The sequence below is a fragment of the Dromiciops gliroides genome, chromosome 2 (genome assembly GCF_019393635.1).
Source record: "Dromiciops gliroides isolate mDroGli1 chromosome 2, mDroGli1.pri, whole genome shotgun sequence".
Classification (NCBI taxonomy): domain Eukaryota; kingdom Metazoa; phylum Chordata; class Mammalia; order Microbiotheria; family Microbiotheriidae; genus Dromiciops; species Dromiciops gliroides.
In genome coordinates this window covers 406,369,442-406,388,405 of record NC_057862.1, presented here as the reverse complement: position 1 = coordinate 406,388,405, position 18,964 = coordinate 406,369,442, and the positions used below count along the sequence as shown (strand labels likewise).

At 41.2% G+C, this 18,964-nt stretch overlaps 1 pseudogene; it reads right to left on the bottom strand.

Moving 5' to 3' along the window:
• Nucleotides 1-1,017: 1,017 nt before the first annotated feature.
• On the bottom strand, nt 1,018-1,662 carry LOC122738985 (annotated as a pseudogene).
• Between the last annotated feature and the right edge of the window lie 17,302 nt (nt 1,663-18,964).

Here is an 18,964-nt window from a genome sequence, read left to right as displayed (position 1 = left end):
TCTTTCAATTTCTACTTTGCTCTCTGATTCAAGGATATCTGGGCAGTTTTTCTTTATAATTTCTTGAAAAAATATGTATAGGCTCTTTTTTGTTCATGGGTTTTAGGTAGTCCAATGTTTCTTTTTTAATTTTAAAATTATTTTACTCTGCTTATAGGGGAAGGTAGATGGCACAGTAGATAGAGTGCTGGCCCTGGAGTAAGAAGAACCTGAGTTCAAATCTGGCTTCCCCTATGTGATCCTAGGCAAGTCACTTAACCCTCTGCATCAGTTTCCTCATCTGTAAAATGAACTGGAGAAGGAAATGGCAAACTATTCCAGTACCTTTGCCAAGAAAACCCCAAATGGAGCCACAAAGACACACAAAATTGGACACAATGAATTAACTAAACAACAAAAACAACTCTGCTTATACTACAGTTACACAGAAGCAGAATTGCTTCTGAAATGGAGATAAAATTCCACAGGACTGAGACTAGCCATACAAGAAAAAAAAAAAGATGTGAAGCTATTTACACAAGGACATGGATTGAAACACCATGGTGACAAAAGCAGAGGTTGAAAGTGGGTCAAAATGATATCTGTATATGTAGGAGTCAGGCTACATCTCAGCATGAATCACTGCTATTTTCAAAGGGATGTTTCTGAAATATGATTAGAGGATAGAACACCACAACTCTGCTTACATACAGAGAATAATAAAGGGGGGAGGAAGGAATATTAATAGGTCATAGTTCTACAGGTTCCTGGGCTGGTCAATTACCACTAAATAGTGGTAGGTCCTACAAAAGATTAATATAATCATTATCTCTCTAAATAATCTCAATAATGAATGTCAGTTAGTGGAATCCTTGGACCATAACAAATATCCACATTACATATAGAATCTGGATACCATGTATTATCAGAAAATCATAAGAGCAAGGTCTCAAGGGCTATAGAATGGGGAGGACTATTTGAACGGAAGACCTCCATCCTCCCTTCAGTCAACAGATTAACAAGGTCTAACACATCTTTCTAAATCCTTTCTGGAACTCCAATTCCCTTTCTTTTCTCCTTTAGAACCCTTTTCTCCTGCATTTTTTTTAACCTTTCAAATTCTCCATGTTCTCGTTCATAGAGTTATGTGATGATGAAAGCAAATGTATACTCAATCCAGGGAATGATCACATGCTCAATGGCATTCACCCATCTGTTTGTTATTTTAAGGGCCTCATCCAGTATAACAAATGGTGTCTGTAGTGATGCTAGCTCCTCTGCTTTGGCACTTCAGTTTAGACAGTTGTTTTCCACCTTTGGCCAAACCAGTCTATTCATAACTGTCAGCTCCTTCTTGATAATCTTCAAATACTGGCAAGGTGACTCCTGCTTCATTATCTTTCTTTGGCCTGATAGTCACTTCAGCTTTGTTTATATTTTGTATAACAGTGGTACTTAAGATGCCAGCTGTGAATTTGACCTCAGCAATTGAAAAAAGCAGCTTCTCACATAATTTCATTCGTCAGCATTTTAGTCTCAATGATCTTTAAGATCTGCTGAACCTGAAGAATCTAGGCATCAGATTTTTTTCTTTAGGCCTGTTTTTGTTTCTTTAAATCAAACCTTTATAATGATCTGTACTATTCTTGAAAGAAAGATTTTGGTGTAGCCTTTGCCATACATCCTGGCAATCCCTGTCTGGTGGAGGCAGCTTGGTCCCCTGGTCTATCATTTCTGGCTTTGAAGCTACCATTCACTGCTGCTCACTTCCTCCTTCTCTTCCTCATCTTTCTCCTCCAGTCCTACTCCAATAATTTTTAAATTACTTCTCCTTGATCTATTTTCCAAGTCAATTATTTTTCCTATGAGTTATTTCATATTTTCTTCTATTTTTTGGTCTTTTGCTTTTGTTTTATTATTTCTTGATGTCTCATAGAGTCATAAGCTTCCATTTGGTTATTTCTAATATTCAAGGAATTCTTTTATTCAGTAAGGTTTTATACCTCCTTTACCAAGCTCTTATTTATTTTAAAAAATAATTTTAATAGAGAACTGAGTCAAATTAATAAGGATATGGGTCATTCCCAATTGATAAATGGTCAAAAGACATGAACAGGCAGTTTACAGAAGAAATAACAGCTATCTATAGTCATATTAAAAATGCTCGAAATCACTATTAATTAAAGAAATGCAAATTAAAATAACTCCAAGGTACCACTTCATACCTATCAGATTGCCTAATATGACAGAAAAGGAAAATGACAAATGTTGGAGGGGGTGTGGGAAAATGGGGACACTAATACATTATTGGTGGAGTTGTGGACTGATCCACCATTCTGGAGGACAATTTGGAACTATGCCCAGAGGACTATAAAACTATGCATACCCTTTGACCCAGCAATATCACTACTAGGTCTGTATCCCAAAGAGATTAAAAAACAATAACAACAAAAAAGGAAAAGGATTTATATATACAAAAATATTTATAGCAGCTCTTCTTGTGGTGGCAAAGAACTTGAAATTGAGGGGATGCCCATCATTTGGGGAATGGCTGAACAAATTGTGGTATATGATTGCAATGGAATATTATTGAGCTATAAGAAATGATGAACAGGATGATTACAGAAAAACCTTGGAAGACTTTCACAAATTGATGCAAAGTGAAATGAACAGAACCAGGAGAATGTTGTATACAATAACAGTAATATTATAGGATTATCAACTGTGAATGACCTAGCTATATTCAGCAATACATTGATCCAAGACAATTCTGAAGAATTTATGATGAAAAAAAGTTATCCATCTCCAGAAAAAGAACTGATGGAATCTGAATGCAGATTTAAAAAAACACTTTTTAAAAACTTTCTTTATTAGTCTTGAGTTGTTGGTTTTTTTGTTTGTGTTTTGTTTAGCAACATGGCTAATATGGAAATGTTTTGTATGACTACATACATACATACAAACATTCATACACATAAAATCTCTATCAAGTTGCTTGCTTTCTCAAGGAGGGAGAGGAGGGGGAGAGAGAGGGAAAAATTTGAAACTCAAAAATTTCAAAAGCAAATAACAAAATATTTGTTTACATGCAATTGAAGAAAAAAATTAAATTAAAACTAAATCCAGAGAGAAAAAATTTAAATAATTTTAGCTCCTTTTCTTTAATTCTTCTAGGAATTCTTGGTTTGCCTTGTGCCCAATCTGAATTTTTCTTTATGGATTTGCTTGTAGATGTTTTCAAGCCATTGTTTTCTTCTGTGTTTGAGTCTTGAGATTCCCTGTCTCTATAGTAGCTCTGTATGCTTGGATTCTTTTTATTGTTGTTGTTCACTCATTCTTCCAAAGAGAACAGACCACTCACTTGTTACTGCTCCTCTCTGTCCCAGGTCTGTGACCCTGCACTGGGTAATGGACAACAGAGCTACCAGATGATATTCATTGTTGCTCCCAGCACTAGTTCAGAGGTTTCCTGGGTTCTCTGTGATGAGGTGTTTCCTGTCTTCATGCCTAAATTTCCTTTTCATCCCTGAACACTAGAATGTACTCCTTTTCTTCCACTTTTGCTGCTACTTACTCCTGACCAACTCCTGCCCTAATGTCAGCAGATGTCTCTGTCCATCTTCCTAAGCTGCCCTGGGTTGGAAAAACTTATTCACTGTGTCTTTTTCTTGGCTTTCCCATTCAGAATTCAGTCTGGTGTGCTTTCTAGGTTGTTGCCTTTTCTAGGAGGAGATGTGCAGGGGAACTAAAGCAAAAATGTTTTCTCTCACTCCAACACCCTGACTCTGCCTTCTAGAGATAGCTTTCTTAATAAGTTTAGCCAAAGAAGGGAGAAGTATGGTACAACAGATAGCAGGGCAAGATGGATCAAGTGAAGGTTTTTTGAGGATGGCATAGACATGGGTATATTTTTAGGCAATAGGGAATCAGCCAGTGGACAGAAAGAGATTGAAGATTGCTGAGAGACATGACAGAGGGGGCAATCTGCTAGAAAAGATGGGATGAAATGGGATCACTTTTGCACACAGAAGCATTTGCCTTGGCTAGGAGAAAGGCTGCTTCATTATGTGAGACAAGGTTGAAGGAGGACATAGTGGGGGGAAGGCATTTAAGTAACATGAGATCAAGAGGAGAGAAGAGAAAGTTCTCAGGAAAAAGCTTCCCTTTTTTGGTAAAATATGAGGAAAGGTCCTCAGTTGAGAGGATGGAAGAGGGGAGCCATAGGAGGTTTGAGGATGGATGAAAAGATTTGGAAAAGCTGCTATGGTGAGTGGGAGAGTAAATGGATCAGGGAGGGGAAAAGGATTGCCTTGCCATAGTGAAGACCCAATAGAGATTATCTGATATAAGTTTGTAGTGGATCTAGTCACCATAGTTTTGTCATTTTCTCCAGCTTGGTTCAGCAGCATGTAGATAGATAGGTACAAAGGCAGAGGATGGTGGAGCTTGGTGGGGCAAGATCAGTGATAGGATAATGAAGCAGCTGACTCAAGAGAGCACAGGATGGATACATCTTGGGCATCTCATATATTCCTTCCTCTCCCTCCACACCCACCCCTACGATTTTTTAGTCTAGATTAATAGCACGTAGTACATCAAATCTTGGTGAATGAATAAACGAACTACGTGTGTGCTGTAAAGCTGGGCACCATATAGAGCAAATTAGACAAATCCCTGCCCTCTAAATGCTGACATTCTAAATCATCAGGCATTAGAGTACAATCCCAATGAAATTTTTATAAATCCTTGGAAGCGTTCACTTTGTTCCCCAACTTGAAATGCAGACATTCCATCTTCCTTCCCTCCCATTTATCTCCATTCCTCACTCATCAATTACAAGCACATTCATTTGCCCAGCAGAAGCTACCCAAGAAATTAGATAAAATTGATCCACTGCAATTTATTCACTCTGTTTTCCCAAGAAATAACATCCCTCCCATGTTTTATTCATGTAGACGCTATGCTCTCACTTTTATCTCTATCCCTCAGTAACGTTTTCAATTTACTCAATTTATAGCTTTGAGACACCCTTGGGCTGAGTGTGAGGGGAGGCCACCCCGAATGGTCTGCAGCTCAGCTCAGCCTTAAATTGTCTCAGTGATGTTGTCTCTGCCAGGCAGATGCTCTGAAGCGAAACCAAAGGTGATTCCAGTAAGATCTAGCTGGCTCTGGTCTCAGGGAGAAAGGTTTCTGGGGGCAGTGGAAAGAGAAGATAGAGAGAGATATAATGAAGGCGCTAACGCTCTGGAGGGAAGATGAGCTCTGGGAGATGAGGTCCCTGCTGAATTTGGAGAAAGCTCAGACAGCTGCTAATGTTTACAGAAGGAAGCAGGGGTGGACTTTGCTGTGACCATTAAGGTCGCCTGTTAGGGAGATAGATGTCTTCTAAGGCCAGGTTCAGCCAGACTCCTGTTCTCCTCATGCCTGTATGACATCCCCAAAGAAAGGTTAAGCTTTTCAAAACCTGAAAAAGGATATTTTCCAGTCTTCTGTGTCTCCATTAGAGGAGAACAGATGACCGCCAATGGACATCTTGCTGTGTTGGGGGTATTGCTTTAAAAAAAAAAAAAGATTTTTTTTTTTCCCCCAATAGCCGCAGATCCAGCTGTGTTCATGTTGACAAGCACATCTCGGTAACTCTAAACTAGTCAGCTATGAAGATGCTGATTACCCAGTTCTTAGCAACTCCCCCTCCCCCTCCTTCTTTTCCTCCTCTTCCTCCCTTTAGGTCATTTTATTGCTCATTAGCACATCCATGAGAGGGTTAACTGGAGAAAAGGAAGGAGGATAGATTCTAATCCCCAGGACTGTCCTCCTTGTATTCCTGCACAGTCCTGGAGGGGAAGGTGAATGGTGTAAGTTAAATGAGCCTGGAGAATTCTCTGATTATTCTCTGTCCACCAAAGGCACTGATAACAGGAACACTCCTCTCCCTGCTGGGAATCTCTTGATCATCTTAAGCAGCAGTTTAACAATATGGGAACATTTAGGGATGGTCCTTCCTGGATCAAATGACTTCCAAAGTTCTTTCTGGGGTTTAGGATTTTATGGGAGCTGAGAAATGACTAACACAAATATTCAGAGATGGATATGTTTTTTTAAAAATGGTATTGTGTATAGTTTGTATAGCTCCAAAAGGAGTTCCTGCAGGGCTCAACTCCTCAATCCACACATTCACTCATAAGTTTGGCTCCCCAAAGGGTGGCTTCTACCCTCAGTTTCCAGAGTATTCTGGGTTCTCACTCCTATAACTAAAATTCACAAGACCCCACTGGTGAGCTTACCTAATCAAGTAGACAGAATTATCTCAAAGCCAAAGCATTTACTAAGATAGCATAGTAACAACAGTAGCTATAATGCATACTTCTCTTCTATAAATCTGGGGGCACTTTCCCCCAAATGCTCACAGCTTCACTGGCAATAGCATACATATTTAGAATACATTTGTATTTAGGAATACATAGAGGAAACAAACATAGCCAAGGTTCCTGAGCTCCAGAGATACACTAGTCTTGGCCTTTTCAGTAGCAGGGATTATAGTTGTATGCCACTATACAGTCAGACAAGGACAAAAATTTTCAAAACCAAAACAAATCAAACCTTCCCTAGATTGCTGAGGCCTCCTTTTCCAGTCCTGTTTGCACCTTCACTCAATCCCCCAGGTTCACTGGTCAAAGTAGGGGAGTTGGAATACTCCTTGCTCCTCATGGCCACTTCTGGGTTTTCTCCCCACTCCAACACTTGCTATTCATATCTACCACCCAATCAAAATCCTGGTAGCTATTGTCTACAGATCCCAAGGTCTCACGCCTCTTCCTCTACCTCAATGAATTCAATAACTGACTCACAGTATTTTTCTCCTCCCCAACTCCTGCTCTCATACTAGGGGACTTCAACATACATATTGACTCTTCTTCAAATACCTTAGCCACAAAGAATTCAGAATGAGGAGATGCCCATCAATTGGGGAATGGCTGAACAAATTGTGGGATGAAATTATGATGGAATACTATTGTCCTATAAGAAACGATGAAAAAAAAAAAAAGAAACGATGAGCAGGGTGCTCTCGGAAAAACCTGATGCAAAGTGAAATGTCCTATGCACAAAGTAACAGCAATATTGTAAGATGATCAGCTGTGAATGACTTAGCTATTCTCAGCAATACAAGACAATTCTTAAGGACTTATGATGAAAAATGCGATCCATCTCCAGAGAAAGAACTAATAGTGTCTGAATACAGATTGAATCATGACTGTTTTTAGTTTATTTTTCTTTATTTTTTTTTCTGTTTTCTTTCACAACCTGATAGATATGGAAATGTTTTGCTTGACTACACATGTATAACATATTGAATTGCTTGCGTTCTTAAGGGGGGGTAGGGAGAGAGGAAGAGAATTTGGAGCACAAAGTTTTAAAAATAGACGTTAAAAATTGTTTTTACGTGTATTTGGGGGAAAATAAAATTCTAAATAAATGAGGAAAAAACCCAAATACCTTAGCCACTCAGTTCCTCAACTTACTTCCTATGAGCTACTCCTCCATGCCACATCAATAACACACAAAGATAATATTCTTGATCATCACTCACAAATGTACTACCTCTATGTTAAAATATTCCAAAATGCCTTTATCTGACCATAACCTATTCGTTTTGCACATCTTCCTCTGCATTCCCTTAGAAAACGCTACTCTATTCATCTGCATCATAACCTCAAGCCCCTTGACCCCTCAGTTCTCTCCCAGGTCATTTCCCCTACGCTAGCCATTCTTTCCTCTTCTTTTGATCTTGACCCCCTCGTAAATCAATTCAACTCTACACTGTCCTCCTCTCTAGAATACCTAGCATCCTTATCATGTTGCCAATTATGGAGAGACAAGATTCCACCCTGGACCATTCCCACCATTCCACCCGCTTCAATCCTACACACATACTGCTGAGCAAAGGTGGAGAAAATTGCTCAACTATTCTGCCTGGATCCACTACAAATTTATGTTATATAATTTCAAGTGGGCCCTCACTGCTGATAGGCAATCCTACTAGACTTTCTTTATCAACCCACTATCCCACTCTCTACAGTAGCTCTTCCAAACCTTTTCATCCCTCCTCAAACCTTCCACAGCTCTCCCTGCCCCCACTTCTCAGATGAGAATCTTGCCTCATGATGCATTTACCATGAGATCCTTGTTCTCTCTTCTTCCTCATCTCCTATCACTCAGTTGCCTTCTGCCACTATCTACTCCTTGACCTCTGTGTCACACGATGAAGTGGCTTTACAAACCTTACCAAAGCTAATCCCTCTACATGTTCAAGTGATCCCTTTCCATCCTGTTTCCTCCAACAGATTGCCCCCTCTATTACCCCCAACTCTTTCACTTATTTTCTTTTTTTCTTTTTTCTTTTTGCAGGACAATGAGGGTTAAGTGACTTGCCCAGGGTCGTGTGACCTTAGCTGTGTAGCTAGTAAGTGTCTAGTATCTGAGTCCGGATTTGAACTCAGGTCCTCTTGAATTCAGGGCAGGTGTTTTTTCTACTGCACCACCTAGCTGCCCTCTTTCACTTATTTTCAATCTTCTCTCTTTACTGGCTCATTCCATACTGCCGACACAATATCCCCATCCTCAAAAAATCCTCACTCGATTTTTCCATGCCCACTATCTTCCTTTATTTCTTTTGCCCTCTGTAGCTAAACTTGAAAAGGCCATCTATAATAGGGGTCTCCATTTTTTCATCCATTTAGCCCCTTACGATCCCTCTTCTGACCTCATCATTTCACTGAAACTGCTCTCTCCAATAATGATCTCTTAGATCCCTAATCCAATGAATTTTTCTCAATCTTCATTCTCCTTGACCTCTCTGCTGCTTTTGACAATGTTGTTCACTCTCTTCTCCTTGATATTCTCATTCATAGTCCTTCATAATCTATACCCATCCTACCTTTCCAGTCTTCTTATACCTTACTAACCTCCATGTACTCTTTGATCCAGTGACATTGGCCTCCTGGCTGATCCATAAAAAATTCTATTCCATTTCTTGACTCCACATATTCTCTTTTGATGTCTCCCATGATTGGAACACTCTTTCTCTTCCACTCTATTGACCTCCCTGGCTTCCTTTAAGTCCCAACTAAAATTTCATCTTCTATAGGGAGTCATTACCAGCCAATTCCTTTTAATTCTAGTGTCTTCCTTCTGTTAATTATTTCTTATTTATCCTCTATATAGGGGCAGCTAGGTGGTGCAGTGGATAGAGCACCAGTCCTGGAGTCAGGAGGACCTGAGTTCAAATCTGGCCTCAGACACTTGAAACTTACTAGCTATGTGACCCTAGGCAAGTCACTTAACCCCAATTGCCTCACCTTCCCCCCCAAAATATCCTGTATATAGCTTGCTTTGTATACATTTGTTTTCATGTTGTCTCCCCCGTTAGATTGTAAGCTCCTTGAGGGCAGAGGCTATCTTTTGCCTCTTTTTGTATCCTCAGTGCTTAGCACAGTGTCTGGAAAAAAAAGGCCACAGTCTCCTAATGCATTTAGGGCCATCTCCAGTCATCCTGATCTATTTCTTGTCACTGGACCCAGATGACTCTGGAGGAGAGAGTGAGGATGGTGACTTTGAACAGCCCCACCTCACTTAAATTCAATTCACTTGCAAGTCAAGACATCACCTACCTGATGTCATTGGTCCTCTTTGAGAATGAAGGACAAACAACAGTGCCTGGAACATAGTAGGTGCTTAATAAATGTTTACTGATTGATTGATCAACTCATATTATGGAATACTACTTCTCAAGAACAATTAGAGGGGGCAGCTAGATGGCGCAGTGGTTAAAGCACTGACCCTGGATTCAGGAGGACCCGAGTTCAAATCCGGCCTCAGACACTTAACACTTACTAGCTGTGTGACCCTGGGCAAGTCACTTAACCCCAATTGCCCTGCAAAAAAAAAAAAAAAGAACAATTAGATAAAATAGGAAGCTATGGATAGGGTGAGCTACTCCCTTTCCCAATTTTTGTCCCCCACCCTTACTGTTGCAGCCTCCTAAGGGGTGCTCTCATACTGGCAGTGAGGTGGAGAAGTGGATAGTGCACTGTCCCTGAAGTCAGGAGGACCTGAGTTCAAATCTGACCTCAGAAACTTAGTAGCTATGTTATCCTGGGCAAGTCACTTAACCCTGATTCCCCCACCCTTCCGAAAAAGAGTTTCCTCATAACAGTGTCTCAGCAATTATCTCCCCTCTGTGAAGTACATTCTCTGAGGGTATAATCAATGCCACTTACTCATTCAAAAATTCCTAGTTATGGCTTATAATATTAGTGGTAGTAATAATAACATTATAGGGGGCAGCTAGGTGGCACAGTGGATAGAGCACCGGCCCTGGATTCAGGAGGACCTGAGTTCAAATCCGGCCTCAGACACCTGACACTTACTAGCAGTGTGACCCTGGGCAAGTCACTTAACCTTCATTGCCCCCAAAATAATAATAATAACAATAATAACAACAACAACAACATTATAATTACATTGGCTTCCTCCTCATCTCCATCTCCTGGTTTTCTTCACCTCTCACCTAAAATCCCAACCTCTACAATCCCCTTTAATGTTAGTGTCTTCCTCTGAGATGATCTCCAATTTCTATGTATGTATGTAGCTGTTGCATGTCATCTTCCCCCATTAGACAGTGAGCTCCTTAAAGCAGGGACTGCTTTTTGCCCTTTTTTTGCACACCCAGCACTTAGCACAATGCCTGGCACATCATAGGTAGTTAATAAATGTTTGCTTAGTATTTATTTAAATGACTTGTCCAAGGTCACAAAGAGAGGTAGTGGCAGAGCCAGGTTCCCTGACTTTCCATGAAAAAATCCCTCTGGTATTTTGACAGCAGATCTTTGCATAAGGATTGAAGTTACAGTTTTCATCACCTCTTTCCAGTCCTTTTCCTAGCTGATAACAGCTAGCCATGGATCAGCCATAAGAGCAGTCAGTTAACTGGGGGAGGGGGGGGGATTTTGAAACCAGCAACTCTCCAGGAGGTAGTGGAAGGCCAGGCTTCAGGCATCATTTACATTACTCAGCAGTGAGGAAGGCAACTTGCTCTCCAGCTCAGTTCCCATCATGGCACTCTGGATAGGAAATATATCCTTAAAACGCTTGTCATATTTTATCTGATGTTTAAAATTGATTTTCTTTTTGGATGACACACAGGATGAACCTGCTGCTTGATGATATCTTTATCAGCAGCAGGCTGTGCAGCAAGACACACAATCTCTCCCTACTTCTCTGAGTACAGCCCCAGAAATCAGAGTGAAGTAGAACTCAAAGGAGAGACAAGATCTTAATTTGCAGAGCTAACGTGAACCACAGATTGTCAGAAAGATCAGGGAATCTTTCCCTCCCCAAGCTTCCTTCATTACCTTCAATCCCTCAGCCCCTCAGCTCTCTCCTAGGCCATCACTCCTGCACTAACCACTTTCTCCTCTTTTCCCCATGTTGACCTCTTGGTAAACCAGTTCAACTTGACACTGTCCTCTTCTCTGGAGTCCCTAGTCCCCTTATTATGTCACATAACATACCCTGTCAAGCCTCAGCCTTGGATTGTTCTACCATTCACCACCTTCAATCCTACATACATGCTGTTGAACAAAGATGGAGAAAATCACGCAAGTGTTCTGACTGCATCGACTACAAATTGATGTTACACAACCTCAACTGCTGATAGTTAATCCTGCTAGACCTTCCCTATCAGCTCACAATCCAAATCTTCAGAGGTTGCCCTTCCAAATCTTTTCATCCCTCCTCAAGCTTCCCAAGTTTCTCCAACACTCTCAAGCTGATGCTTCAAATTTTACAGAAAACATTGAGGCCATTCACCATGAACCCCCTCTTCTTCTATCTCTCAGATAGCTTCTGCCACTACCTCCTCCTTTACTTGTCTCTCATGAAGACATGGTCTTCCTATTTATCAACCCACTCAAGTGATCCCATTCCATACCATCTCTTCCAACATATTTCCCCCTCTGCCATCCCTACTCTTTCTCTTATTTTCAACCTCTCTCCCTTTATTGATTAATTTCCTACTGCCTACAAAACAAGCGCATGTCTCCTCCATCCTCAAAAAATCCTCATTTGATCCTTCCATATCTGGCACATAGTAGGCACTTAATAAATAAATTTTTTTTGGTGGGGCAATGGGGGTTAAGTGACTTGCCCAGGGTCACACAGCTAGTAAGTGTCAAGTGTCTGAGGCCGGATTTGAACTCAGGTCCTCCTGAATCCAGGGCGGGTGCTTTATCCACTGTGCCACCTAGCTGCCCCCATAATAAATAATTAACCAACTCAGGTAAACTGCTGGTCTTAGAACAGCTACAATTCAATTCAATTCAATCCAATTCAGTTTCTAGGACAGCTAGATGGTATAGTGGATAGAGTGCCAAGCCTAGAATCAGGAAGACCTAAGTTCATTGCAGTCTCAAACACTTACTAGCTGTGTGACAATGGACAAGTCCCCTAATCATGCTTGTTTCAATTTCCTTATCTGTAAAAATGAGCTGCAGACATAAGGTCATAGGAAAATGCCCGGAGCAGCAAAACTCACAGAAGAATGTGCTGAAATCATCTTCTAACCAGGAATGGCTTGGAAGATCAGAAGAAGGGAGCTGCTGTGCTAATACAGGAGTCAGGCCCAACCCCACAGTCACCCTGACGCGGATCCAGTCTCAGAAAGTCCTCACCAGAGAAGGAGACCCCCAGAGCCTCTGAATCAGCTGAAGCACCAGTGTCGTCTGGAACTAAGCTCACAGTCTGGTGAGTGGGCTGAACCCTGGGCAGGGGAGAGACTACAGGGGTCTATGCTGGTGCTAAGGCAGAAGAACTTGGATTTTACACCCCTACTGAGAACCAGGTGGTAGGCTCGAGTAGAAGTAGCCCAGGTGGGGGAGGGGCACAGGCTCATCAGAGCTAACAACCACAACACAGAAAGCTGGTTGATTGGCAAGTTGGTCTGGGGTCATCTAGGACCAGGAAACAGGCCGGGCGAGGGAAGAAACTGATTCTCCTTAAATCATACCACCTGGGACTTCTTAAGCTTCGGATAAAAAATGAGCTGTAGAGGGGCAGCTAGGTGGCACAGTGGATAAAGCACTGGCCCTGGATTCAGGAGGACCTGAGTTCAAATCTAGCTGCAGACACTTAACACTTACTAGCTGTGTGACCCTGGACAAGTCACTTAACCCCCATTGCCCCGCCAAAAAAAAAAAAGAAAAAAGAAAAGAAAAGAAGACCCTGAATGAGGTCATGAAGAGTTAAGAGCAACTGAAATGCCTGGACAGCAGTTTCTAAGGTATCACTGCATAATGGATAGAAAGAGCCGAGAAGGGGCAGCTAGGTGCGAAGTAGATAGAGCATCAGTCCTGGAGTCAGGAGTACCTGAGTTCAAATTCGGCCTCAGACACTTAACACTTACTAGCTGTGTGACCCTGGGCAATTCACTTAACCCCAATTGCCTCACTAAAAAAAAAAAAAAGAGCCGAGAAGACCTGGGATCTAGTCCCTTCTCAGATATCTACTGCTTGTGTGATCCTGTACAAGGTTAATTAACCTTTCAAAAGTCTTGGGGGCAATCTGCATTAGTAGAGGCAGTTTCTTCTTCTGGGAACTCTCTGTACCCATGAAGTCATAACACTGGAGTGAAAGGTGTTAGTACTGTAAAGAGCAGTAATGTTAAGTCCCTTCGGACTTGGCCTTCTGGGCTATTGCCATGTCTCTGATAGTGGAAGGAGACCCCAACTGAACACCAGAGGTAACATGTTCTTTCCACTATCATGTTACCAGTAACAGATCTAAAAGGTGTATCTCCAAAGTGAAAATGTAAAGGATTGGTCTCCCTAGTGGGATAAAGCTAATCAGCCCTTTCCCTCCACCCATTTCCTCTCCCTATTCAAATTTCCTAAAGGGACTTTCTCTGGGAAGTTAACTGAAACCCAAAGATGTCAGCTTTATTCTTCCCAGAAAGCAAATGAGTAATAACTCTGGCTCACTACTGCCCTGAGATATTTGGGCTGGCAGTGATTCAGTGAGGAACTACTTAGATCCACCTGGGTCTCATTGTCAGTTTATCTGCTAGATTCCAGGGTAGGGTTAATTTTCTTTTTCTTTCTAAAATTATTATAAATTTTTATAGATCTGTTGTTTTTTCATTACCTTCATTACACGGAGACATTCCTTTTAACAAAGGATGTGCTGATAAATGTTCAACAGTTGACTCTCTGGGGGCAAATGTTCCATAGCACATACTTTTCAGTTTGATCTGCTTTATTAACATTTTCTGCATCACTTTAAGTCTAGACTTAATCAACAAAACAATAAATCAGTCTCTGATTTGAAGCTCTCTGATTTCCAAGGCATAAATGTTCACACTGAAAATTTAACAGTGGGGAGCTGGTTGGAGCTGCCTCCAGCACACCCCTGCTTGTAACAAATAATAAACGAGAGAAAAATAAAAATAGTTCAACAAAACTAACCAACACAGCAACTAAGTCTGAAAGTATGTGCTGTGTTCCACAACCATACCCCTCCACCTCTGCAAAGAAGGGAAAGAGGTATCTTTTCTCATAAACTTGATCATTATAGTTGCCCAACATTCCATTTCATTTTTTTTCTTCTCTCCATTTATAATGTTAAAGTTATTGTGCATAGTTTTTCTGGTTCTACTTTACACTGCATCACTTCTCTGCTTCTCTGAATTTTTCAAATTCATAATTACATATGGTACAGTAATATTATTTTGGGGGGGATGAGGCAATTGGGGTTAAGTGACTTGCCCAGGGTCACACAGCTAGTAAGTGTCAAGTGTCTGAGGCTGGATTTGAACTCAGGTCCTCCTGACTCCAGGACTGGTGCTCTATCCACTGTGCCACCTAGCTGCCCCAGTAATATTCTATAATATTTATATGCCACAGTTTAACCATTTCCCAATCAATGGACACCTACTTTGTCTCCAGCTCTTTGTTACCATGTGAAGTACTGCTATTAATGTTTTGGTGTACATGAGACCTTTTTTCCTTCCTTTGACCTCCTTGGAGTATATCCCTAACAGTGGGATTTCTGGGTTAAAAATATTTTAAAATCTGGACATTTTAGTCACTTTTAGTATCTAAATTCCAAATTGCTTACCAGAGAATCACTGAACCAATTTACAGCTTCTCCAACTGTATTAGTGTGCCCATCTTCCCATGTATCCTCTTTTATCATCTTTGCCAAATTGCTGAAATTGGGGTGAAACACTAAAACTTTTTATTTGTATTTCTATTACTATTAATGACTTGGAACAATCTTTCATGTAATTATTAATAGTTTGCAATTCATTTTTTGAGAAATATTTTGTTTTCATACGTCCCTCCCTTCTCTCCTTCCCCTTCTTGCTCTACCATCTTTCCTTCCTTCCTTCCTTCCTTCCTTCCTTCCTTCCTTCCTTCCTTCCTTCCTTCCTTCCTTCCTTCCTTCCTTCCTTCCTTCCTTCCTTCCTTCTTTCCTCTTCTCAATGGTGACCTTTGAAGACCCAGCTCAAATATTATCTCCCCCATTAAACCTTTACCCAGTTTTCTCAAGTAGAATGCATCTCTGCCTCTTCTTAATATCTGCCATGGAGTTTAGATACCCAATAAATGATTGTTGAATTAAATTGAATGGCATTGCCTCTTATAGAATATTCCACCTTTTTATTTTTTATTTTTTTTAGTGATTTGAGTGTCTCTTATCTCTCTTGTGGGACTGTTAAGTTCCAGAGGACAATACTATCAATCCATTTTGCATCATGCTCAGAAGGAAGTACATAACTATGAACACAATAGGCACTTAATAAATGTGCTTTGACTTGAATAGAGTTTGTAGTGTACCAGGTGTGTATAGTTCTATGAATTCTGTCCAGCAGCCAAGACACAAAAGGAAATGAACACTTTTTAAGTGGTAAATGGATGGACTTCATGTGGGAGAGTCCTCTTCTCATGAATCCTCGGCTCTTTCCAAGAAAGGGAAAAGAACTGTTTCATCCTCCCGATATTCCACATCCACTCAAGAACATAACAAACACTAAGGAAAGGAATGCCAACTTAGAGGCCATCCTAATTTGGAGTGGAGTTCTTCTTCCTTGATCTCATCAATCAATCAAAAAGAATTTATTAAGCATCTACTATGCACTCAGTTGGGAAGCACTGTGCCTAGTACAATGCTGGGATACACACACTAATGGGGATTGCATTAAAGTCAACAGTGCTTACCCAGGGACTTGTATATATTCTCACTCTCATATCTACTCCTAATGATTCCTTCACCTAAAACAGCATAATCACAAGAATTGAACAGCTCACTTTGGTAAGGCCAGGAATGTGTGCGTGTGTGTGTGTGTGTGTGTGTGTGTGTGTGTGTGTGTGTGTTGGGGGAGGGGGGTGCCAGAAGTCTGCAGTTTAGGTAAGAAACCTTGCCATTTACCTCAGATTTAACACTGAGCACTGTTCTTTTTCCACCTCACAGTCTCTCTTCTCTCTACCTCCTGACCTCATATTGGAGGACTTCAATACACCAACCAGTCTCTTAACTTACTCATTTCCCATGGCCTCTTCCTCCAAGCCCACCTGGGCCACACACAGTCATACTCTTTATCTTGCCATCACTTACACAGGTACCACATCCATGGTCATAGACACAGAAATTCCCTTCTCTGGTCAAAATCTGTTGTTATTCGATTTTTCCCTATGCCTTGCAACTCCAACCTCATCATCCTTATTACAATCTCCCATCCCTCCATCTGCCAGTTCTTTCCAGGCTATCACCCTTTCATGGGCTACATTTTCTTGCCTCCCTATCTTGACCCCAGGGTGAATCAGTTCTACTCAACACTGCCCTCTCTCAAATCTCTTGCCCCCCTATCCTATTTTTGATCTTGCTCCCCCAAACCTCGGTGTTGGATCATTCCCATCATCCACTGCTGCCTTTGTTCCTTCTCATGCGCTGCTGAAAGAAAATAGAGAAAATCACAAAACTGTGCTGCCTTGGGGCAGCTAGGTGGCGCAGTGGATGAGGCACCAGCTCTGGATTCAGGAGTACCTGAGTTCAAATCCAACCTCAGACACTTGACACTTCCTAGCTGTGTGACCCTGGGCAAGTCACTTAACCCCCATAGCCCTGGAAAATAAATAAATAAATAAACAAACAAACGAATGGATGAATGAATAAATAAATAAATGAATGAATGAATGAACGAACAAACAAACAAATGAATGGATGAATGAATAAATAAATAAATGAATGAATGAATGAACGAACAAACAAACAAACGAACAAACAAACAAACAAACAAACAAACAAATAAATAAATAAACTGTGCTGCCTGGGACCACTAGAAATTTGTCATATAATCTCAACTGGGCAAAGCAATTCTTCCCCACCTCCCTAATCCATTCCCTATCCCACTCAACACAACAGCTTTTCCCAACCTTCTCATCCTCCATCAAACCCCGCCATGCCTACCTCTCTCTTCACTCTCTCAGTTGAGAACCTTGTCTCAGATTTCACTAAAAAAAAAAAAAAAGAGGCTTTTCACCAATACCCCTCCTTTCCTCATGATCTCACATCACTCAGATGCCTTTCCCCACAATCTCTTTCTTTACCCCTGTCTCATATGAAGAGGTGCTAACTTTCTTTGCCAAGGCAAACCCCTCAACACACACAAGTGATCCCATTCCATCCCACCTTCTCCAGCACATTGCCCTCTCTATTATCTCACCTCTCCCACTAATCTTCAATTTCTCCCTTTCTACTGGCTGCTTCTCTACTGCCTATAAACATGTCCATCCCTCCCTCTATCCTCAAAAAAATTTTCACTAGATCATTCCATTCTTGCTAGTTATCACCCCAAATCATTCCTCCCCCTTTTTTGGGCTGTCTACAATTGATACCTCCACTTTCCTTCTTCTCACTCTCTGCTTAATTCTCTTTAGTCTTGCTGCTGACCTCATCATTTAACTGAAACCATCTCCAAAGTAACTAATGGTCTCTTACTTGACAAAGCTAGTGGGCTTTTCTCAATCCTCATCTTTCTTGGCCTCTCTATAGCCTCTAATGCTGTTGATAACCCTCTTGTTGATCCTCTTCTCTCTAGGTTTCCATGGCACTACTCTATCCTCAGTCTCTTTTGCAGCCTCTTCATCCAGGTTATTTCTACTAATGGTGGTTATTTCCCAGGGGTCTCTCCTGGGCCCTCCTTTCTTCTCTCTCCATGCTATGGCTTTTGATCTCATCCAGACTCAGTAGATTCTGTTATAATTTCTTATAGATTCTCAGATCTATTTATCCAACCCTAATCTCAATCCTGAACTCTAGCCTCATATCTCCAAGTCTATTGGATATCGTGAACTTGATATCTTATACACATCTTAAATTCAACATGTCCAAAGAAAGCTAAATCCATCTTTTCCCTAAAACCCTTCCCTCTTTCAAACTTCCCTATTACTTTTTTTTTTTTTTTGCTGGGCAATGGGGGTTAAGCAACTTGCCCAGGGTCACACAGCTAGTAAGTGTTAAGTGTCTGAGGCCGGATTTGAACTCAGGTACTCCTGAATCCAGGGCCAACGCTTTAACCACTGTGCCACCTAGCTGCCCCCTTCCCTATTACTTTTGAGGGCACCACCATCTTCCAAGTCACCCAGGCTTGCCACCTAGGTGCTATATCCTCAACTCCTCAATATCTCTCATCTAGGGCGGCTAGGTGGCACAGTGGATAGAGCACCGGCCCTGAATTCAGGAGGACCTGAGTTCAAATTTGGCCTCATACACTTGACATTTACTAGCTGTGTGACCCTGGGCAAGTAACTTAACCCCCATTGTCCTGCAAAAAAAAATATATCACATTGCCAGCATCTCCAATGTATGCCCCCTTCTCTCTTCTGTCACTGTCACCACCCTGGTGAAAACCCTTATCAACTCGTACCTAGAG